The sequence below is a fragment of the Morone saxatilis genome, unplaced genomic scaffold, assembly GCF_004916995.1.
Source record: "Morone saxatilis isolate NCDOM2014 unplaced genomic scaffold, NCSU_SB_2.0 Contig21, whole genome shotgun sequence".
NCBI lineage: Eukaryota > Metazoa > Chordata > Actinopteri > Moronidae > Morone > Morone saxatilis.
Window position 1 is genome coordinate 7,894,197 of NW_023339774.1, and position 24,904 is coordinate 7,919,100.

The following is a 24,904-nucleotide window of genomic DNA, read 5'->3' on the forward strand; positions in this document are numbered from 1 at the left end:
AGAGTATTTCACATTAAACACTGTGCCTGTATAACGTTTCCTGTCATGCTGTTAGATAGATGCTTTCACAAAGCAAAAACGTGAGAAAATCTGATGAAATAAACAAATGCACTAAGGATTTATTTCGTACAAATAGACAATGACATTTTTCATCACATTATACAAATACATGTTCAGCACTACTGCTTTCACCTGAGACCTGATGCTCGATACATTTGCATACATTTTCAGGGCATAGCAGCATGAGCTGTCAGTAATATACAAACGCTGAAAATGTGAGATATACTTTAAAATCTAATCATGTAGTATTTCTTACATTTATAAGTGTGTGTTTATGAGTATGTGTTGTGGTGATAATAAACTAATGTCCTGGTGATCTGGTGCCATAGTTTGTAGATTTTAATTAAGATTTTCACCATTATCAGTTTAATTTATAGCATGCCTGAAATGGGATTTATGGAGACTTTGTGATGTTCCAGTAACTAGGATGGCTTCTGCTGCAGTTTAGCAGGGAATTCAGGTACGTCCGGTTTTGCTTTCCTGATCATTCTCATACATGCATTTCTAAGCAGTCCCAGGCTCTGCCAGCAGTCTGGGCAGCCAGCAGCTCTGGCCCTGGCCCACGCTTTGTCTGTCCTTTGAATAACTACCAATAATTGAAGAGAAAACCAAAGATTTGATTTATTTATAGTTTCTATAATTTCTATTTCTTTCTGAATGTCTTATAAGGACAGTCTTTTGTAGAGCTTTTTCTTTTTTTGGTTAAAGTATTATAAAATATTTCTAGATTAGTGGACTTAAGGTGAACACCATGTGTGTTACACTTATTAACTTTAATGAATTTCCACAGAGCAATTTGCATTTTCCATTCATGGTCTGTGTTGAGAGTTTTGTTTATTTGCTTCCAAACCATATTATAGATCCAGATTTAAGATGTGAATTCCAACAAGAATCGTGGCTGTGAATAGTCTCCACACTGCAAAACAAGCAAGTGTACAAACCATCAGTCCTAACAGTCATTACAGAATCAAATGGAATACCAATTTGAGATTGAAAAACAGGGTTAGCAGATATCCACAAACACAACTCTCTTCAAGTTTCTTGTATAGGAACGATATCAGAGAGGTTTGTTTCATTGTGCCTTTACTTAGACAAAGGTTTATGTTCACCGAGAGGCTTTAAGGTTTTATTTGTCACTAAAGTGCATTGTGTTTGCCCTTAGGGAACTGTAATCATGAATCCATCTTCCAATATACCATAGGACCAACTCTAGAGTACTCCATTTGGGCAGATACTATTGCAAGATTGTACCTTTTTTAAGAATACAAATTATGTTCTCTGTAAATATTTTACGGATACTTGAACATCCTCTGCGACTGAGAAATGTTGACAGCGGTCCTTCACATTACCTCATTGATACAACAAGGTGAAACAAATTCACAAATGTTGGTGCAGCTTTAAGTGTCAGTTCTTGAGTGGTATTTTTCTTCTTTCTACTTGGAGCTTGTAGAACCACCTTTCCTTTCCTCCAGAGGAGATTCCATAACAAATACTGGGCAATAAAAAAACAAAACAAGATATTTAGCAAATGATTTATACCTATTATAGTCTCAAAAAGCTTTTGAGGGAAAGGACTTGCTATATGAATATCAGTGAACTTGGTTACATGTGGGACGCAGTAGCTTTTCAATATGTCTTGCAGTGTGCCTACAAAGCATGAGGGTCAGCTCTGACTGGTATGAATTATGATCTGTTGTTACATAAGCTTTGCCCCCTAGTCACCACTGTCCACAATCACTCTTGAGTGGAATGAATGCTGATTTTCAAGTCTAATTTAGAGTGATTACATAAAGAATAACAATCATTTACAACCGGCAAAATAGGTGGTGCACAATAGATAATGTGTACACATGACCTTTTGAGTGACAAGGATTTACTGCAGACTGTTATTAAATTTGACATCATATGATTTGCAAGTTTCTGATTTGTCATCAGTTGTCGGTAATGGCTATTACTGGAATGCATCAGTCATGTATGACTGCATAGTTGATTTGATGTTAATCTTCATGATTATCAGCCTCTAGTATTGCCCATTCTCCTGCACACACAAACAAAGTCAGCCTTCAGCTTCATCATGCAAATTCAAGTTTATTCCCACAGAGATGACAAAAGGGCATATGTGACTTGCTAGCAACATTTGCTCCAGTCATAGCCACTGACACACTCATAACTGTTGTGACTTGACAATGACAAGCTTGGCATGGTGTGGTGGCATATTCTTTGTATGATTCCAAATGAAAAGGATATTGCCAAAGACGGTTATATTTCTATGTCCAGTCTTTAATTGTGTTTAGGTGTACATCCCTAGTTATCATCAGTTAAGGAAACAGCATATAACATCTGACACAGCTTCATTAGCATTATCACTTGGGCCACTACTGTGTCATCTAAACCTTCTGTGATCCAACTCACATTTTTATTCTAGCCTGCAAAACAGTATTAAAATGTATCTTTGGCATCCACTCTACTATAATCAGCTGGACAGGGGTGGTTTATAGCTGTTAATTTTTCAACTTTGATGTTTATGGTGTCACCAAAATGCTTTAGGGATTAATATTCATTATTGCTTTGAGCAAGGGCAAACAATTTCAGACAATATCAGACTTCAAAACCTCTGCCTTGTTTCAAATCATTGTCCAAAATACCACTTTAATAATTCATTAGTTAGGGACATTTTTATATGCCATCTGCTTTGCTTAGAAAATCAAATCCGACTCAAGCAATTTCAACAATACAGCTTGTTTTAAATAGAAGAATAACCATCTTAATTGGATAAATCCAACATTTAAATTATTCCCAATACTTAAGTCTGGAAATCAATACTGAGGCCAGACGTGAAATAGAAAAGGTTTCTCAAATGCATTAAGTTCAGAGGTTTATTGTCACATGAGGGCCATTTAGCTTGCAGGCAGGATTCACAAAAATACAGCAAATAACTACAATAGATATCGGCACAAATCCAATCATAAGTACAAAGCATCATCATTTTCAAAGTATAATATTTCAAAACCCTGCCATGGTTCTGCGTCTACCCAGAGATGCATTAGTTTCCTTGACACTCTGCAGAGGATGTAAGACTCTTTCTATCTTTCTATTGTTTCAGTGTCATAATTACCCCTATTATACTACTCACCTTTTGGCAAACACTGTGTCCTCAGGGTGAAGGCTGTCTCATCATGGTGAACGCTGTTTTATCAGGGTGAATGCTGTCCCTGGAGTAAGACATAAACATATAGTCACAAAATAAAACAGGAGGAAAATACACAATGCACAAGGAAAAAGACAGCATAAACACAATTTGTATCAAACATGTGAACACATGAAACACATGCTAGATGCCTGCAGTCTTCGTCATAATTCCATCAACCTCTGCTGCTTCAGACTAGTTGAGCATCAGTAGGGGATAGTTACATATTCCCCTTTGCAACAAGTAGCCAAACACAAATGACCAAGACCTGGCACCAAAAATGAAGAAGGTGGAATGACCTGGCGACCTTCAGACTGGACACAGTCATCGTGCATGGCCGTAACATAAATTTCTCAGGGTGCAGTATCACACCTACACACAAGCGCAGACACATGTGCAAATAAAAATATGTACATGCAAACCTCAACACACATGCATGTGCACTCCCAAGCACACATGCACATATATGGAAAACGCCAAGCACAGTAGTTTTGTGAATCTCATTTTCTCACTTCATAAATTTTGCTCTGTATAGAAGTTTTAAGAGCCTTCCCAATAAAAGTCTATGATTCATGTGAGGGGTCAAGTAAATCCCATGGAGGTGAGCTAGGTAGCCTGTAAAACTTCAATACACATTCTCATTATTTTTTCACTCTCCAGACCGCCCCCCGCTCAGTCCCACCACTTTCTCCACCTCCTAGCACCTCTTAGCACCTCCACCTCCACATCCTGATATCTTTCCTTCCATCCTATTCTCTTCACTTGTTTGTCTCCTCTCATGTCTTTGTTTCACACCCCAGTGTCCAATTTTGACATCTAAGAGGTAATTCTGAATATACTTTAAATTAGGGCACCAAATAATTTCTATTTTTGATATCGATCAGTCTTTTGGATACTTTTAACAGATACATTGTGTATCTGTATTGAGTAAAAATGTCAGAAATAGTAAAAACTAGACAAAAACTGGTCAGTTTACAGTTCACAGCTGGACCCAAATGTGTGCTTCTTCCTTCCTTACTGAACTCTGTTACATCTTTCGCACCTCATCGTTCCCTTTTCCATCTTTCCTTCTGTTGCCGTGCAATAGAGCAGGAGAACCATTTAGCCTCTTGACCCATGTGAAGCCATTTCAAATGTATTATTTTAATCTTACATTCATGCTACCAGCCTTCCTTGTTTTTGTCAATCTCTTCTTTTCCATCTTCATACACCCCCTCATACTCCCATCAATCTATCTCCACAGGGCTGTTTAATATTATTTTTGCGCAACATCTTTATTTTACCCTCTGGTCCATCTCTTTCAATTATCTTCTCATTCTTCTGTTCCACTCTCTCCCCTGTTGCTTGACTTTAATACCTCTTCTCTGTCAGCAACAATCAGTTCGAACTCATGAGATGATGAGTGAAGCCGCTTAAATTTGACCATTATCCCTTTTCTCCTTTGTTCCCTCCTAGGTGTGTATCAGTTTGTCATGTTGACTGTCTTCCCCTGTTGCTTCTTTGACTTTCTTTATCTCCTCCACACAGTTTGTATTTTCCTCTTCCAAAGTTTTTATCATGTGTACGTATAAACAAAATAACCCTAAATCTGTCTCCTTTATTGTTTGCCTACATCAGTCTCTGTCTCTCCCCTTCATTCCTCATATCCAATCTCTGTCACCATCTTCCCACATACTAAGGTAAGGAAATGCAATGTTAGCTTTCTGGTCAGTGAATGTTGTGTGCAAACACTATTAAATATCAGTATATGATTCTTGCCTTTGCAGTAACAGGTTTACTCAGAGCTGGCCCTAAAGGATGTCTAGGCAGGCGCCTTGGGCACCACCATGTGGAGGGGGCACCGTACCACCAATAAAAAAAACCTGATATGAACTTAATGTGTACCTGTGGCACTGCAGATCCACTAAACAACGGCCAACCCTGGCCATTTCATATAGTGGCACGTGAGTGACTGACCTTGCTTCTCCACTGTAGCCAAGAGGATGTCTGCCTCAGCCAAGGTCAAAAGCATGATTGTTATGTATCAGGTTTAATAATCACCACTCAGAAGCCCAGCCCAATCTGAATTGTGTTTATATTGGACCATTCTGCAGTACAGCATGCCAACTTCCAGTCCCAATGCAGGAAGTGTTTGGGTGTACGTTAAGGTGAAAAGTGAGGGTGTCAAGGTACTTAATTTTCTTAGTATAGTGCTTACTCTTTTTACTCTAAAGACAAGAGTCCTATCTCAGGCTTACAATTAATGTTGGCTTTTTAACCTTAAATTAGTTTTAAAACATTATTATGGCAGCAAACAACTATTTGCTATGTAAATAAATAGTTGAGTCAAGGTGTCCTGCAGAGAAAGATATCACACTCTCTCCCTCTGTGTTGTCTCTGTTTCGTTTTCATAGCCAGTCTGCACTGTGTGTGAAACTGTTTTTTTCCCCATTTACCTTAGTGAGTTAAGGATTTATTTCAACCAAACCAAAGCTGGTGATTGTTGGAACTGTGGACAGACTAACAAAGACTACTTTGATGAGTTGGTGTGGTTTTATTTTATTTCTTGTCGACTTTAAATGACGTTACAATGTTACAATGAGATGGAAGGTAAAATTAGCAACTGTTTTTGTCTATGGAGTCTAGTGGTGAGTGATTGTAAAATTACAAGTATAAACAAAATGTCAATATCTGTGTTATCTTTGATGTTGTCAGACACTTCTGACTCACTTCTGACAAATCTGAGCCTGTCAGTGGCAAAAACACTTTCAGTGGACATACTTTGACTGGCTTGACAAATGATGCCAGTGATCGTTGAAAAGACTGTGGAAAGACCAACAGATTAGTTTTTTTTTGTGTTAATTTTTTCTGTCCCATTATTTGGTCTGAGATGCTGGTACTCTAGTGTGACGTTCTCAATTTATTTTATTGACCGGAATGAGGGTATGTGTAAGAATGACTGTTATGTTCACACTCTTCACTGTTAATCTTCAGATCTACAGTATAGACAGTTATGGAATAACTAAAAATTATCAGACAGGGATCGCTGAGACTCAATACACACTATACATATCGTCTCAACCTAGGGGTCCAAAAAGATTGAGAATCACTGCTCTAGTGTGACATCCAGTGGCAAGAGAATTTTGTATATATCCTTTAACTGTGATTTTCCCCTAACCATAACAAGACATTGTAGTAGCGGAACTTTACGGAAAAATATGATGGCAATGAATGAAAAAAAACAAATTCAACAATTAACATAATTTAGGATTTTGCAGAATAGGGTTAGCCCTGACAATTGGGCATGTGAGTAGCATGTGCTGTGCAGAGTGACAAATGGAGAAAATAGGTGCTTGTTTAGCTCCTATAGGTTTTTATTACATCAAGCAGGTAATTGCAGGAGAGACAGTGGAACCTCTCATTATGGTTTTAGTTGAACAGCCAATAGTGCCATTGATCACTGGTCCTGTTGACCCTAAGAAATCCCAGTCATTGTATTCATTAAACTCTGTTTGCTCTTTTTTGTCTGAGTGTGTAAATTGGCACTGCATAATTTTTGTAGAATTAGTCTTGAAATTATCACATTAACTCTCCTATCTCTCTTTTCTCCCCACTGTTCTGCTTCCTCCTACAGGAATACATCCATTTAAACTTCTATCAGCATTTACTCCATCCTTATTTCAAGCTTGTGTGTCTTTCTCTGCTATTCTTCCTCCCCTTCCACCTACTTTCTGTCCTGCCTCCTATTAATAATCAGTTTACAGTTCCAGCTGATGGTGTAAGATGTTTAATGTTTTATTGCTGCTCATTTTCAATGCCCTTAACATCCCATCCTCCCTCCATCCATGCCTCAAGTTAAATATTCTAGTACATCCATTGGAATTCCCCTTACTTCCACCACCTGCATCTCTTCTCTTTCCACTTAATATTCATTCATTTTTCCGTTTCGCAGGAGTCGTCCGGTTTAAACTGTTGCACAGCTGGGATAAGGCTGTTACATTTTTTATCACAGTGCTCTTCCTTCCTTACCTTCATCTCCTCCTGTATTGCTCTCACTCCTTCACCTTTCACCTTCTTAACACTCACATATGCACACATGCATGTAGTAACAGAGCAGTATAATTAGCTTAAACTCTAGGGAGCAGTAATCAGTAAAAAAAAAGATAAGCTTTTATTATCTTTTTTTTTTCACTATGTTGTCACCCAACCATCCTTTCATGGAGGTCCTCAAAAATCTTTTCCTCCCTGCTCTCTACCCTCTCTGTTTAAATTTGATTGGACCACAATTACCTTCCCACTGCTTCTATCTCCTCTATTTCTCCCCTATCCTCTACTCCTCCTCCTCCCCCATTCTAATAGGGCAGAACAATCAGTTTAGAGTCTTGGAGTGGTGATCAGTGGAACAGTTAAAGTTTTATTGTCCATCGGATTGTCGATATGGGTCGGCGTGGAGATGAAGCTGATAGCTGTGAGTCAGATCTGAGTCCAAATCAATAAAACTCTAAACTTTATTATGCCTATAAAACGCATGCGTACACACAGATGGATTCACACCCACCCTTGGTTAAAAAAAGAAAAGAAAATATGCGCAAGAAAAGATGTGTGCACACAAACATGTCAACAAAAATGGACACAAGTGAAGTCCATATTCAGGCACAAATATACACTGAAACTAACATTCATATAATATGCATACAAGCACACAAATACACAGATACACACGCATACTGGCAGTTTTGCTCATCCATCTGTCTTTTACACAAACATCTGGTAGTCGGTCTGACAACAGACAATGTCTCTATTCAGCTATAGAGTGTGTGTTTGCCTGTATGCACGCGTCCCCACTTTTGCACTTGGAGGAGGTTTTTAGGATACAACAAGAGAGTACAGCTGCCGTGCTGAGATGTGGGAGAAAAAGGAAGGACAGTGGGGAAAGAGTAGGTGTCAGATGGTGTGGAGGGGATATAAACACTCTTAAAAGGAGAAAGTTGGATCGAAGTTTCTTTTTAAACAAGGCTGGCTCCGCTGGCAGTGCCACAATACTTTCATTGTACCGTGGGAGCAATTACACCTCGCTTGGTCTTTCCATCTTAATCTATTTGTTACTGTCTTCCTATGATACTCTTTCCCTGTTTCCCTCTGTCTCTCTTCTTTTTACTTCTGTTTTTCCCGTCTATCCATCTCTGTCTGCCTCCCTTTTCTTCTCTAATTGTTGCTTTGTTGGCCTTTGTGAGTCCCTCACCCTGAGGTTTTGTCCGGTAACATAAGAGCCTCTCTGTGTGTGGTTGACTGCTCGGTATTCATCGCATACTTTTTAACGTGATGAGTGTTACTGAATATAATGCATTCACTTAGTGAAGAATGCTATGCGTGTTTACTTACGTGTCTGTGTGTGTCCAAGTGCACGTGCTTTGAGTTACGTACTACATGGAGTCAGAGAGATGCATGACCAGACACTTCTGTTATGACAGCCAGCAATGAAAAAACACTTCTCAGCTAGCACCCATCATTGACATTGCCTTCTTTTGCCATCCATTCTTGTGTCAAGCTGCACATTACTCACACTGAATACACAGCGGGAGAGAAGAGTGGCATGGTGGCGTTGAGGACAATGATTAAGGCAGCATTTCTGTACCCTTTTGGCTTGTGACATTTCACTTAAATCTTTATGTTTTCCATTTATTTCATGTATACCCTGAATGTTTTGAGGGGTAATGTAACACTTTAATGTAACAGCTTTGCAAAAGCTCTTCAGCTCTTTAACTCTCGTTCAGTTCTTAAAGCTTTAAAACAACTGCTCCGAATTCAGTTGGGAAAGTTAATCCATCACTCTGAAGGAGTAGAAGAAAACAACAGTTGTACTGAGTTGTTTATTGCATATTTAAATGCATTGCTCACATAACAAATAGCAGTTGTGTAAACTCATTTTCACAAACTGATGAGTGCCATGAATGTCATCCTATAGTGACCAACTTCTGTGATTGCATGCTGGTTTACAATATTTCTAATTATCAGAGGCTTCCTGGGATGCTTTTTCTTTAGCTTCCTCGATATAACTGTTTAATCTTTTTCTGACAAGTGACTTGTTGCAATTGCGCACATAATGCCAACTCAACGGATCTCCGAAGTCATTAGAATGCATCTTCTGCAGATCATGAATTTCAAATTTCATGGCAATCCATCAGTTGAGATATTTCAGTGTGGACCAACATACAGGCCAAACAGACAAATCGACATTCCCACCCGTAGAGCATGGCTAAAAAAGCACAGAGATGTTCCCAGTGATGCGAGTTGAGCCAATAAGCTTGCGGGCTGCCCACTCACAGACAAAGTTCCAAGAGTCACTCAGCTGTTAAAGACAAGAATAGACCACGGGTGATGTGTTGATCATATTGCTCTTCCGGATACAGTTCATCCAGTTTATATGCTCACTGTCCCACTGGCTATTTCAAAGACTGAAACCCAATTGGAAATGATCAGCTAACATGTAGCCTTTTGTTGCACACAACAAGGATTTAACTCACCGTTCCATCTAACATGCCCAAAACAAAGCTTTATAAGGTCTTGCACCCCAAAACAAGCAAGCACAGGCATAAAAGATAACAACACACACTCACATACTCACACACAAACACAGAGAGACCAATGTCATCAGAGCAGATTAGTCACACGAGGCAAAAAAGACCAGAGTGATGGAAGATTGGTAGAGAAGAGCATGGGAAAGAGAAGGAGGGCATGAAATGGAGTTAAAGATGGCAGCGAGAATAGAGACTGAGTCAAAGTGGAAGATGGGAGAGTGGCCTACGGGATGACCTGCCTTTGTCTGAAAAAAAGAGAAAGAGTGAAAGTCAGACAGTGAGGAACCTGACCAGGGGCAACACCCATATCTGAGACTTTCCTTTATGAGAATGAGAGCATGAATGAGAAAAATAAAAAGTGTGTGTGTGCCTAAAATCAGCAATAGGTTGATAATAGAGCGATGATGTATACAAGAGGTAAAACCTCTGTTAAATGATGCCTTCAGGCAGCACACAACTATTGAGAGAACACACACATACAATGCAGAAGCACCCTCTGCACACACATTCATACAACGACCCACATAACTCAGAGGTTTAAACTCAAGGTCACATACACGCACATAAATGCATTAAACTTTTAAACAGCCAGAAGGACACAAACTGACAAACTCTGTTTTACAGAAAGAGACATCGCTATCATGTTGTCTGTTGACCTGCATTGGAGGGTAAATCTATGATTTAAAAATGATTTTGGTGCATATAGTTTTTCATAGCCTCAGAGCATGAAACCAGAGGTGAAATAATATACAAAATCTTTAAAAAAGACAACTATTTGTGCAGAGGATGAATTGAGAGAAATAATCATACAGTTCCTTATTCGAAAGAGAAATTTCCAAGTTAAATAAATAATGGTGTAGCAAGTCACTTGAAAGAGAGACAGAGACAGCATACTGAAGTGAAAAGACGTACACGTTTACTTTCTCTCCATCTCACCAAAATGCCTACACCCATAAACAAATAAATACACTTTTTCCCTTACACACACACTATGCACGTGCACACAGGCACACTGACACACACCCCTTGCGGGTGGGCAGAATGAATGGCTCAGCTGTCCTGTATTGACAGCGGGATTGATGTTGTCTGATTCCCAGGTGACTCATTTGACCACAGTCAGAATGGACCTCTTCTCAATGCTTCACTGACTCACTGTGTGCATGTGTGTGTGTTTGTGGGTGCGTGTGTGTGTGTATTATTTCTATTCTATAAACTATTACTAATACTACTACAAAGAGTTTTTAACTGTGAAACTGGGTCTCAGTTTAATACTAAAGCCTCTCTATAAACTACATAAACAAACAAGACCATCAGTGAGAAGATTGTCTATTTCTTCATAATTATTCTTAATGCCTGCCACCAGGTCGGATTCCCCCTGAAATCAATTAAATGAGGAGATGGAAAAACTACCGCTTTTGTCCACAGGGGTCAATTGCATAAACAAAAATTGAAAATTCCTTGTTGTTGCTTTTAGACATATAACTAATTTATTGAAAGGTGTGGCAGTCAGGAAAGAACAGTGCCACATATCAATACATTCTCCAAACACAACTCAAAAAATTCAAATTGGTTACCATAAAAACACAAACAATTCCCCATAGAGAAACAACACAAAAACAAAAACTAAATAAATCCCACTGCCAGGACAAAAAGCGAATTCCCAACAGTATACAACAAAGCTTGAGTACTCAAGATTTTTTGGTTTTTTTTTTTGTTCTTTTATTTTTTAGCATTCCTTGCAATTCCTTTACTTTCCTTTTTCTTTCTTTTTTCCTTTTTCTTTTTTTTACATTTTCCCACATCTGCTCATCAGTATTATATATTCTCAAAGCTCAGTTCATTTTCATTATTACATTAAAACATTCCCAAGTAAGTGAACACATATTGCACAACTTCTTCCTGAAGACTCAGAATTTCAACAATTTGTATGTTTTGTAAAAGCTGTATATTGTTGCCTAAAAAACACACAAATACACTCTTTAGTGGTGATCATTGTTATGTAACTAATAATTACATTACTGTTAATAGTACAAATTAGAACAGTGACAATGCTCTCTTGTGTTAATGCAACATTACAACAGTGACTGCAATGCTGCCAGAAAATAAAGACTATATATTATTAATGGGATGGTCTCCAGTGGTTTGTTACATATTTAAAACTCCATCTGCTGGCTTTGAGACTGCAGTGCTGAGATCAGCATGCATCTCCGAAGGCACACTACATGTTCTACAAACAATGTTGTTTTATGATTTCATGCTTAATTAATTGTTGTGTCTCTGTTGTAGGCCACATGTAGCTTTGCAGGCTTGAAACAATCATCGTGGACTTTGTGTATGTTTGTATCTGCTTGTAGATTGAGGTCCATAGGTAGTGAGAAAGTGACACTTTTGTTGTTGTTGTTTTGGCTCTCTGTTCCAGAACTTTAGCTCCTTATTTTTTTATATGTGAGTAAAATAGGTATTGCTATGAACTGTAAATAAGCTAACCCCCTCAGCTTTTTTTTTTTTTGGGGGGGGGGGGGTTCTTTAAAAGTGCTGTGTCACCACTGACCACTAATTTCTCCTCTACACGTAATACACCTCTTTCTTCTGACAATGGCCTCTACTATATCTCTGAAGGTGGAGGAAAATTGTCTGTATTGCAGTAATTGCAGTAACTGGAACAAGGACGGGGGTGAGAGCAAAATTTTCCACGTACAAGTGGACACCTGTCACTATGGAAAATGCACAGAAATCTTGTCAGTACTTGATAACACTGTAAGAGAAAATGGACATCTGTTCAATGGAACTGCTTTTTCTGGTGAACAAATGTGGTTAAAAAAAAATCATTAAAAAAATTACGTCTATGACATTGCAGTTCCACCTCATGTAGGGACCACTGGATCCATACTTAATATTTCCATCAATGTCGAATGCATAATACATTTCACATACTAGATTTCCATATTGCCTCTCATACACTCGCCTCCCTATTATCTGACCAATCTTTTTTTACCAGCTCTATCTTCTCCTTGTCAGTCTCAGATTTTCCTCCCCTCCCTCCTTATTTCCTTTTTTCTCTCCTGTTCTCCACTGTGTTTTCTTCTTTGTTCCTACAAGAGCCTCATGGGAAAATTTTCAAGGATAAGATGATGACTCCACCCTCTGCCTCTCATCTCTATGGGTTTTCAAAAAAACAATGACACTTTTTATGAATCCATAAACTATTTATCACTTGCTTTTTGAGGCATGGCCTTTGATGTTAAATTAAATACAGATTATGCGATTTGAGGATTCCAGACAATAGTACAAATTTATTGTTGAAAAAAGCATGTTTGCACAACAAGTTTAATCATTTTAACAAAGTTTTGCTTTGGTTCTCTGAATATCTGATGATTAAACTTGCCACAGTAACTGATCTCTCTATGTTACCTACAGAGCATCAATATGATTGGATGAGTGACTCTCCCAAAGCTTGATCCAAGGGACTGTGGAGAGAGAATCAGGACAGGACGAAGAACCATGCCAGATTGTTCTTTATTGACTTTTCCACAGCTTGTAATTTAATATAACCCCATGTTCTCAAAAGCTCACATCCAACTTTGACATGGAGTTTAATATGTGTTGGCTAGGGGATTTTCTAACAGCAGGGCCCTGGCCAGTGTACTTTCATCCTGTACTGCATCGCCACAGGGCAACGTCAACTCCCCTCCAGCTCACCTTGTTTTGGCCTTTATAGGTCCGTAAATATTTGCCAAATGAAGAGTTCAGTATATTTGTAATAGTAACACCAGTAAGGACACAGTCATTAATTAGCTTCTGAGTTGACGTAACCTTTCTTTGATTAAATGTCTAAAAATTTTGCTTTTCCTTTGATACCAGATATTCTCACTCTTCCCTCATGGTGTGGCTGTGTTTGCCTCCATATGCTCCTTGAACAACTTACTAATATTCTGTGTAAAGACTCAGCCCCTGTTTTTATCACCCAAAGTGCAGGAGGTGGCAGCGACTCTCCTGTGTGTGACCAACAGATTTCTATGACCAGAGCACCTGCAGCACTGTTGTAAAAGTGGTTGGATTAGGAGGATTAAATTATCAGTGGGTGTGATAGCAGCTGGCATCAATCAAGGCCAATCAGATCAACTACTTTCATCCCTTTTAAATGCATCGCACACCTTGCTGTGGACCAACAGCTTTGTAATGTAGAAGAGAGTCCAGCACAGATTCCCCTATGAGGGAACCAGCTGCAGACAGCAAATTAAAGGTACCCTGTGGAGGTTTATTTTGAAAAAAATTGTTAACAAATTTCCTTTCACATTCACTGTTTCTCACCAAAACTGTATGTATCCTTGAGGCCTAACTAATCTGTTAAATGCATTGGCTTCCTCTTAAAACATTTTTAGGGCTTTCTGGAAGAATTTGAAACCTACATTGTTTACGTCCATGGTTAGGTGTAAACAATTTTCTTCTTGCTTTCCTTTGTTTAAGCATCACTATGGCATTACCGTCACAAAGTGTCGGTTGAGTAATGGGAAACCATAGGCAGGGCAGTGTATTGCATCACTGCTAAAACACCAAGTACCTTTAAGTAGGAATACAATGCTGCAGCGTGAAACAACATTTCTAGCATTTTTTGCATTTATATAATATAAGTGGGTATTAGTTTTGTGAGAATCCTAAAATTGCAGGTGAAAGTATAAATATACTTGTTTCAATTCTTAAAAATTGGCACAGGTAATCCTAGCATCAAACATTGTTATGTGATTTCGGAAGCAGGACCATCAGTACTCGTTCATCAACTAAAGCTATAAAATAGCACAGGATGCAGGTCTTTTGGATTATAGTGTGTCTGAATAGAGCAGGGCTCTTACCCTTAGATTGCTCCCTCTTTATATTGACACTCCTTTCTCATATACTACTCACATATTTCGACACAGGCAATGCCATGGAAAGCCACAAGAGCAGAAAGAAATCAGTTCACAGTGAAATTACCCATTTGCTGGCACAAGGTCATTGCACTCGATCTCCACCACTATAATAAGACCCTAACGGCTGGCTAGGTGTGTTCTCATGCATATCAAAAAATGGGGAAAGATATGCATGTACTAATAGGACTTGTTGTCTTTTTTATTATAACAAACTATAAAAACTTTAAAAAAAATATAACTAATACACATGCAGGAAATTGAACATATTCCACAAACACAAGCATTCTAATTTCTCTCTGTGCCTTTCTGTGTATGCCCCATACAACAGTGTGTACATTGGGTATAGGTGATCTCAGGGAGCACTTCTATTCTGCTGATAGAAGAGCTTGCATCTGGCAGGTTGGGGGGTCAAATCCCACCTGGCTCGAGCTTGATTACACAGACTTCTGGTACAAAAAACATGCCAGTTTAGTGGGGTGGGTCATGACCTCATAAGATGTAAGGTCAGTAATCTCAGTCTGTTGGGCCTCAACCATTGAATTAGAATGCATTACTTTATAAATAAGAGGCCCAGCTGTGTCCCCCTGGCCCCTTCGCCTCACAAAGACATCAGAAAACTAAAGCAAATCAGGTTTCATTTGGAATCACCTACAAGATATTTACAATGTCCTCTCTGCTGTTGAAGAATGATGTGATAGTTTTGCACTGCTGTCATGGAGAAAGAAAATAATCTGCAGATTATTCAGACTGCAACCAGACACGGACAGTATTTTTGAGACTTGGATTTTCCACTGGATCACACACTGACAGTGAAACCACATTACCACCATTATCGTGTTCTTATGTATGTGATGGTAATATTCATGACAGTCTTTCTTCACCACATGTCTGTTCACAGCAATATTCAGGCCACGAGTCAACCTTGCCCCCGGAGGTTGACATTACACTAAAGAGAGTTACCAGTAACTAATGAGGGACTCAGACAGCGTCTCACCATAGATTAGAGCCAAGGGTAACTAGAAAGGACACATGGTGATGACATCAAACAGCTTCCTCATGTCCCTCTGGCTCATTGTCCCCAGCAGTCTACCACCCTTGAACAGACACACACACATACTGGCACATTCTGGATAAGTCTAACACACATATGCAGGAAGTAGTTTTAATTTAAAGGAACCACTCACAAAGACCTTACAATCTATATGCCACATACTGTACATGTGGTTGCATATTCTCTATTTCCTCAGCATATGTTTCTCCGTCCATCTTACTATGTCAGTCACTTTCATCCACTCACGTGCTGACTGTCTGATGTAATTTCATGTAACATTTGATCTTAGATCCTTTAGTTTTTGATACAGATTAATAAGAAAACTATTAGGATGTGTCAAGATTTCTGTGTGTGGTAAACAGTTGACCCTAAACAGTGCCTGTCACATTCACATTAGCTTACACCTGGGAAATTATGCTTAGCATTAAAGGCACACCAGTGAGCGTATTGCATTAGGGAAATGCCTCCTTGACATTCTGGTAATGAGGCGCAATTCCGAGCTTGGTGTTATTAGGATCTCAGTTATTGGACATGGTAGATTAATCTTAACTGAGGAAAGACTGCACAAAATGCATTTTTTATTGATCTACATCAAGCAAGCATCACAAATAAGCTCAACAAGCTCTGAAGAATTCAAGAATTTATGTTATACTGTGACATACATCTAGTGAGGGAAGCATTTCCACAGTCCAAAATTAGATTATCTGATCATTTTATTTCAACAGTGACAAACAGGTTTCATTGCATTATTGAATTTACATAATCTAGTAATTAGATGCCATTGTGAAATCCGCAGCATTATGGTACATTTATCCTAAGTGTAATAGTGGTAGCAACACAATCCCTGGCTCCTGTGACTCAGGGAGAGATGTGATTGCTTAAATGTCAATAGCAAAAGCATGGGAAGCTGGGTTAACGGTACAAATGTGCATGTCAAAGTTCACCAAAGTTGAACTTCTGGCTGAAGATCTATGTGGTTTGGCGAGCAAATCTACTTACCTGAACTGAAATACATTTAGTTTGCTTTGAAATGTTGCTGTTATAAAGGCTGGTCTGTCTGAGCCCTGATCCTTACTATTGAATGCACCTGTTACTGTGTGCTGCAGTTAGAGAAACATTTGTAAACACTGAAATTGTATGATCAAATTCTGGGTTCCCACAAGGGCTATCTTTCCCTCTTCATTCAGTTCATATTTAATTCAAATAGATATGGCTATAATTTGAATAGTCTTTATTGCATTTAACTCTTAAATGTATAAGAGTTTTCTCACTCTCACAGATCCACGCAACTGCAGCTTCATATTACAAGCATATCAAAAGACTACATACAGCAGCCGCTCAAGATAGTGTTTTATATCCGCACTTAATAAGAACTACTAAAAGCAGTGCTTTCTCCACACTTCGTGATTTCCAATAAAAGCTGACACTGAACACTGTCTTGCCAAATAACTTGGCCTTTTTCCACAGCACATACTCACACACACACACACACACACACATATACAGTACACACACGCTGACACATTCTTAGATCTATGGGCTGTCCCTGCATAACCTCCCATAGTGCTAAAAAGTAGAAATAAAGCTTTTTCCTCATCATAAAGCTAGCAGTGTAACTGCACTGTGCTTCTGAGGCTGATACCATTCATCTCAGTGACTTAATGAAAAGCCCTTAGTGCTCCTGAAAGAATTTGTAAGACAAGGAAAACCTGATCATGAAAAAAAGAATCGGAAAAGAAGACATTCACTCAGCATATCGCATTAAACCGTCAGCTCAGGTCAGTATGGATGGACTCAGTAGGAAAAGTCTGCAACAGCCGGGTGACATGAAGAAAGGAAAGGGAAACCTAAAAACAATAAAATAAAAAATTCAAAGGGAGAGGGACACACAAGGTGCAGTAAGAGTGTAAAAAGAGCCACAGGGACAGTCGTGGCGGGGCAAAAAGAGACACCCATGGGTGTTAAAGTGCTGAGTGAAGAGGAAGGAAAAAAACACAGAGGTGTAGACAAAAACACAGCAAGACAGAAACATGCAGACGCAGGGAGACAAGGGATAGAGACAGACAGAGAGACAGATGCTGCAGGACAGAAAAAGCAGGCGGAGGCCCCTGTGGAGTCAGTGTGTCAACAGAGTTGTAATTGCCATCTCATGGTGGACAGTCCGGGTTGGAAGATGATGGTGGGGGGAGGAAGAGAAGGGAAGGAATGTGGCAGCGATAAGATGGTGAAAGACAGAAGAAGGACATGGGGAGTGGCATGTCTCGCAGGATTAGGATCTGTCTGGGTTGAGAGAATGCATGGTTATCACTGCACAGAGGCGTTAACATGCACACTGAAAGACAAATACTCGTATCTCCTATACACATGACATTGGCAAGAAATTTTGTCTGACGCCCTCACATGTCATGCTGTTATAAGATCATCGTCATGGACACAATATTCTTCACAAGATTTTGTCATCAAGTTCTGAAATCATCCACTCATTTACTATTCCCTAAATAATAAACATTCAGGGTTGGTCAATAGTGAGCTGAAGGCTAAATCAAGATTTTGTACACTTATTAATCTACTAACTGCTCGGAAACTATAGCATGAGCTACAGGCGTGATTTAACGCTAGGTGTGAGACGATGTGTGGAGTTCAAAAAAACATCAATGGCGGCTGCTAAAAAGGTGAACGTGGATGCTGCTAGCATCAGAACTGGAGAGTATTTCTTCATTGAAAGAAGAACAAAGAATGGCGAGTTTTATTATTATTACTACTATTATATGGTTTATTGATCGGATTGGTTGATTGATGCTGATAGATAGATGGATCATCCAATAAACTGCCATGTATTTTTGGATAGTGCTTGCTCTTTTAGAGTTTCCAAGGAAGACTTTCAGCTACAGCTACATGCACACTCTAACTCTAACTTTAACAATATGAGGAAGAGACAGTTATGACTGACACCTAAAAAGTTTCACAAGAGGATGTGTTCCGGCTATAACATTTGTGGAAAATCTTCCATTTGCTTAAAAACAGGAATGCATTGGTGAATGCAGAGGTCACTCATGACTTTGATCTGATATAAGAATTGTTATTTTTAATGGGTAACAGAATTGTATGTACTCATTTCAGTCTATCATTTTATCTAATGCTGTTTTAAAATGTTTTGGTTTATATAAATATATATTTATTGTTCCTGGAAAGCATTTTATCTTGGTGGCTTTAAATCTGCTGTCTGGAAATTATGTAGATACGATTTTTGTGACACATAGGTTAATAGCTTGCTCACAAGATTAGAAATTCAAATGGGAACCAACCTGTGGAAGCATGTAATCTATATTATGCAGAGTTACAAGAATACAAGGGTCACCGTCCCATTGGTAATGTGAATAAAGAGGTCAGTGTTGCTGGTTCTAATGGTTTTAGATAAACATTCAAATCTTAATTTGCACTTCTTTTGACAATCTCTTAATTGTTGGTGTAAAGCCAGTAATTACAATACATTAGCTGGAGGGGGTCAGTGAAAAGTGGCTGTCTGGCTTTGTATTTATCATTTTATTTCTTACTCATTACTCAGAAACATAATATGGGGAGAGTGGGGGGTAAGGGGGGGTGCATTGGTTGAACCTCACCCTCTACCAAAACAGCCTTGACAAACTACCATGAAGAATTGCCAAAAAAAAAAAAAAACTATAATCCAAACAAGATTCCAGGTCTTTTTGCATATTGCATGGTTGCAGTGATTGAAGTACAGATGGTCTTGCAGGGTCGTGGTCCAGTGTTTTATGCTTTAAAGAATTAGGAGCTTGAAACAAATTATGAGGACGATGATTCATGATGATTAGAAAGATTAAAGGGTGGTGTAGAAGTGTAGCAGTACCAGACTGTGGATATGAGCAAAGTAATATAAGTATTGCATGTGAACAGCAGCTCTTTTTAAATCAGTCAGTCACAGTATGGCATTGTCGAGCTGTACAGGAGCGGGTGGCCTGATTAAACAGGTTAACATCTTGAAGTTTGTGTGTGTGTGGGGGGGGGGGTTGTCCTGGATTTAATATGCTGACACACTGTGCCAAAAGGAAGCATTTGGAACAGATGGCTGGCTTGGTGGGCAGGGATGGTGGCAATTCATCCATTTCCCTTTCTACATCCTGATGCAATGCATTTCATTTATATAGTAGACATTCATTCACCCACTTGGCAGTGAGCCCATGGAGCAGAAGTTTCATCAGGTGGAACTTTGCCTCAGTAAAATGGAGAATGTGAATATATGTTTAAATACTGACTGTAAAAATGTACCATGATTGTTTGTGGGACCGTTGGCTTCCTAAGTTGCATCAGAAAGAATATCCTGTTTAGCTTTTTCTCCAGCTTACTGCTTTAAAGGACCGGTGTTTAGGATTTAGTGGCATCTAACGGTAAGATTACATATAGCAGCACTGCAGCAACTGAATACAGCTCACCCTTCCAAGCGTGTAGGAGAAACTACAGTGGCTCTTTCAGGTTATTACACATTAATGAAAACATATTTATGAATAATATATTCCATTTCTGGCATTATTTTGCAAATAGAGCCCCATAAATCATACACACTGGACCATTACTTCATTTATTTAATCACTGTGTTTTCTGTCTTACTATTGTTTTGGTGGGGGAGGGAGGGGGGCTTTTAATAGCCTTTATTTGATAGAGCATGTAAAGACTGACAGAGAAAGAGAGAGGGGATAAAATACAGCAACGGGCCACATGCTGGAATTAAACACAGACCACTGCAATATGGATCCAGCATGGGGTACACACTCATCCAGGTGATTTACTGGGGAACCCCTGTCTTACTACTAATATCAACAGCTTTTGTAGGTTAAAAGCCTGAGTGAACAATTTCAAGGTTATTTATTAGCTGCACTCTCAGATGTTTGAGTGGTAATTAGGAACACCCAAGCTTGGTAAAACAAGGTTGTCCAATCTGCAAAACATCTAGGTGTGTGAACACAATATTGGTCCATCATTGAAAACTGTTTGTCACTATGTTCCCTAAGTTGACTTTACCCCTTGAGTAAGCCTGTTGAAGCAGTGCCAGACTAATATAATGCAAATGTGATGAGGGAAAACAGGCAACGTAGTTGCAACTTTCAATCAAGTTAAAAGAAGGTTTGCAGATGGGTTGTTTCATGCATCAGTTAACATAATATTTAAAAGTGGATCAGCTACAGTAAATTGGCTTAGCAGTGGCATGGAATCAAATAAGCCACTGTGGTTTAAAATACAGAATCTATAGGTGTTGGCTCTGAACAGTGAATCACATGAACTCCCTGATTTGGTTGACTCTTATTCCTGATCTCATTCAGAAACTGATTTTTGGAAATTTATTTAACATTTGATGGAATTACACAACCCAGTTGTGGGTCAAGCATCCAAAGCATGATGTTCAGTAACACGTATTCAAAATCAAACAAAAACCATCGTAACATTTTTTGTCTATTTATTTATCAAGCATGGTGGCCTGGGGGAACAGTTACCGTGTATGGAAATGTTATTTTTATCCCTGTGTAAGAACAAACATGCAACAATCAATATAATTGTGTTTTCTGACTCTGTATCTCTTATTATAACTAACCTGAGAAGCGAGAACGAGCGAGAAACACAAACAGCTTTACGGCAATTCCACATAAACGCACATGCCGCCCTCAAATAACGGGTTAGTGTTATACATGTATTACCACCTCGGTATTTTTTGCTCCACACAGAAAAATTGCCGGCGAACAAAAAGCCACATCAGCAGTCTCTCTTGTTAAATTAATGGGTGTATGGGTTGTCCCGCCAAGTGAGTTTTTCTTACGACGTGTTGTGGTAAATACAACGTCCCAGAGGGGCCTTTTTGTAAGGGGGGAGCTCATTTGATTTTTAAACATGCGATGATCAAAAGTGAAACCAGCGAAGAAATGGCTATTGCCAAGTTCCCCTTTAAATTGGTATCATTCAAGCTGAATTTCTCTATTCCATGATACCTGAAGACTTGGAGTTACCCTCTCCTTTTCCTTCCAACCCCTTTCTTTGATCCTTCCATTATCTGCTTATCTGCTTATCTGCTTTTCATCCCTCCATTTCTCCTCTGTCCTCTTTTATTGCTCCATCTTTTTGGCCCTCCTCCTCATCAAATAAGGAATCAGAGAGTATCTATCTTAAGTGCCACTCCCCATATCTATCCCTCCTCTGTCCTCCCCCATCTCTCCACCTCTTCTTTGATCTTCTTATTGCCCTGTTGAAGTGCTGTAACTTTTTTCTAGCTTCTTTTCATGGCCACTTTTACTGCAGTTTATGAATGCTCAAATAAAATGCATCATCAACTTGAGGAGCTACAGTAAACTACCTGACACTCCCCAACAAAAGCGTAGCACTCGATAGAAACCAAGTTACAACCACCATAAATGAGCCCAAAGTCATTCCCAAAGAGCATGGCAAATAAAGTCTTATCCAACTTCGACAAAAGGACAGTAAGCAAAAAAAAGAGATGACTGCTATCTGTTTTCCATGCAGATTTTCTTTGTTGGTGATATATGCATTTAGCTGGGTATTGTACTGCAGGAAAAATAAATAAGCACCAAACTATGATCATATAACCCATGATTTTCAGAATTCAAGCAACAGACATTTCCAGCAGCATATTTCCTGTTCCATCTCGGTTTTTAGATGTATTGAACAACTTTACAATCTCCGTCCTTGAGTTTTCACCATATAACACTGCAAATAAAAAAATGCTCTCCATATGTTGACTGATTATTTGCTCATAAAAGGACATCATCTTGGTTTTTACAGCAACTTTTCTCAAATTCTCGACTTTTTCTGGCCTTGCCAGAACTTAAGTAGTAGCATTTTAGCAGTTTAGCCAGTCTTGAGGTATTTACATAAAGTTCAAGGAATTAGTATAGTTGTGTGTCATTGTTAAGGTAGCTATATAGTAACATTGTGGCAAATGACAATGTGAAAACAATATGACAATGTGAAAGAGGTCAATCATATTGATGAAACTGGAGAATTATCACTTACATCAATAACTGCATGAGGCATGGCTTCATGGCTATGTTTGACCACGCTGGAGGTGTAAACAGTCACCACACAGTGTCGCATGAATACCCATGTGCATCCCCATGGCGCTGGTAGTCAGAGCTAACCAGCCATGAGCAGCTACTGTTGGACTCTCCATGTCAGGGAGCCCAGCTGAGCTTTTACAGTTACTGGAAGCACATTATGCCCCTCTTGAGGATGTTTCTGTGTGGGTGCTTTTCCTGCTGTGTCTGTCTTTTGGAAGGACAAGTACAGTTTTAGCCATGGTGTTTATTGTGGTAAAGTTAACATAGTGTTTGTCAACCCGAAATATTGAGTGAAGCTCAGAATATAATAGTTCTGTTCACTGATACAGAAAAGAAATACATCTCTCACTTATGTACGGCATTGTCTCTCCACCAGCACTTGTTAAATCTTGCTAACATTAACAGCAGCTATGCTACTGTTTGAAAGGAGTCGCTTGTGGCTATTTTTAACTCACCACCCTCCAAAAATTCTTGGTATTTATTTGCTACCCTGAGGTCATCAGCAAGTGCTTTCTATACTTAACCCCACCGTCCCCAGTGTCTGTGAACATAATACTCCAACAAGAACTTATGTGACATTTTTGTCTGTGTTTATATGCCAGGACATCTATGACAGTATTGTGCCTGAGATCTGCATTAAGTCCAAGTTTGTTTCTCAGTAGAACAAAACTCCCCTTTAGCACCAATAAGCTCAAATATATTAGACCCAGAGAAACATTTAGGAGTTGGGCGACAAGAAGCTGATGGAAAAAATGTTTGGAATTATCTCAACATCATTCATGCCTAATTATCAAGAAATGATTTCATAATTGTGAAAGAAGATGTCATTATTACAAGAAAACCTTTTCGGAAAGGTCATCTTGACTACACACTGTCCTGGCATTGAGACAGGCGCAGGGTGAATATCAATTACTGTCAGTATCACAGAGAGAGACCTCAGAGCTGATCCTGCCAGGTTTAAAATATGCTCCAGGCCGAGTCCTGAGCCAGCTCCATAGCTCAAACATTTCAGAGGATTCATATCAACATTTGGAAACGTAACTCTTAAGGAACTTCTCCAAATATTTCCTCAGTGAATTAGAGAGGTAATTTGAATGTCACACACAAATCCATTCCCAGTCATTCATTTATGAAGACATTTATTTCAATTCTATGTCGACATTTTATCATTATTTTGTTTCTGGAAACTAGTGAATTGATTGAATGAAATGAATGTATTACAGCTTATCAATGACAAAATGAAAAATGCATTTGTCGCCAAGCATCTTATAATGAAAAAGGCAAACATGCATGTTGCATGCTCTAAACATCAACTCATGATTGCCACACTGCTTGAATTCCTGAAAAAAGAAAATACAATATCTAAGTTAAATGTGAAAGTGTAATTTAGTATAAATATATAAACATGATGCTCAGTTAAGGGTATTTTTGTTTAGTTCTTTTTTTTTTTATTTATCCATTTATTGGACCATTTTTCTAACTACACAGACAGCTTTACAGTTTGCTTAATGGGAACATTAGCAGGGCAAATTTAAACAAGTCCAATTTGGCTCTGTTAGACTACTTATTTAAAAGAGAAAATTAAATTTATATAGCAGTAGGGTGTGAAAACTGATCTGAGGTATGAATTGCACATAGGCCTTCTACAGAGGAAGCAAGATTTATCGATTTTGTTCAATTATCTCTGTATTTTGTACCCATTGTTGTTCTGTGCCACTAATTAGGGTGTTTTAATGCTTAAATGAGCAGTTTAATTCAATATGTATATACATTGTTCTTTGATGTGGGTGTAAATCATCTGCCCATTGAGTGAGAGTGGAAACAGGTATGCATCATTAGGTCTTTTAAGCAGTGAATGAGCGACCACTGTCAGGTTATATTACATCGGTGCGCTCATATGTGTGCCTGATGTCTACTGTGATGTCAGTAGAGGAATCCGTATGCTTTGTTTGTGAGTCCTTTCAAAGCTTGCATCAGTCTAGCTCATCCCATGGTTACCTGAGCAGATAGTAGGTTCCAGAGGCTGAGAGGGTAAAAAGTCAGTCACTGTTTTATACAGGTAG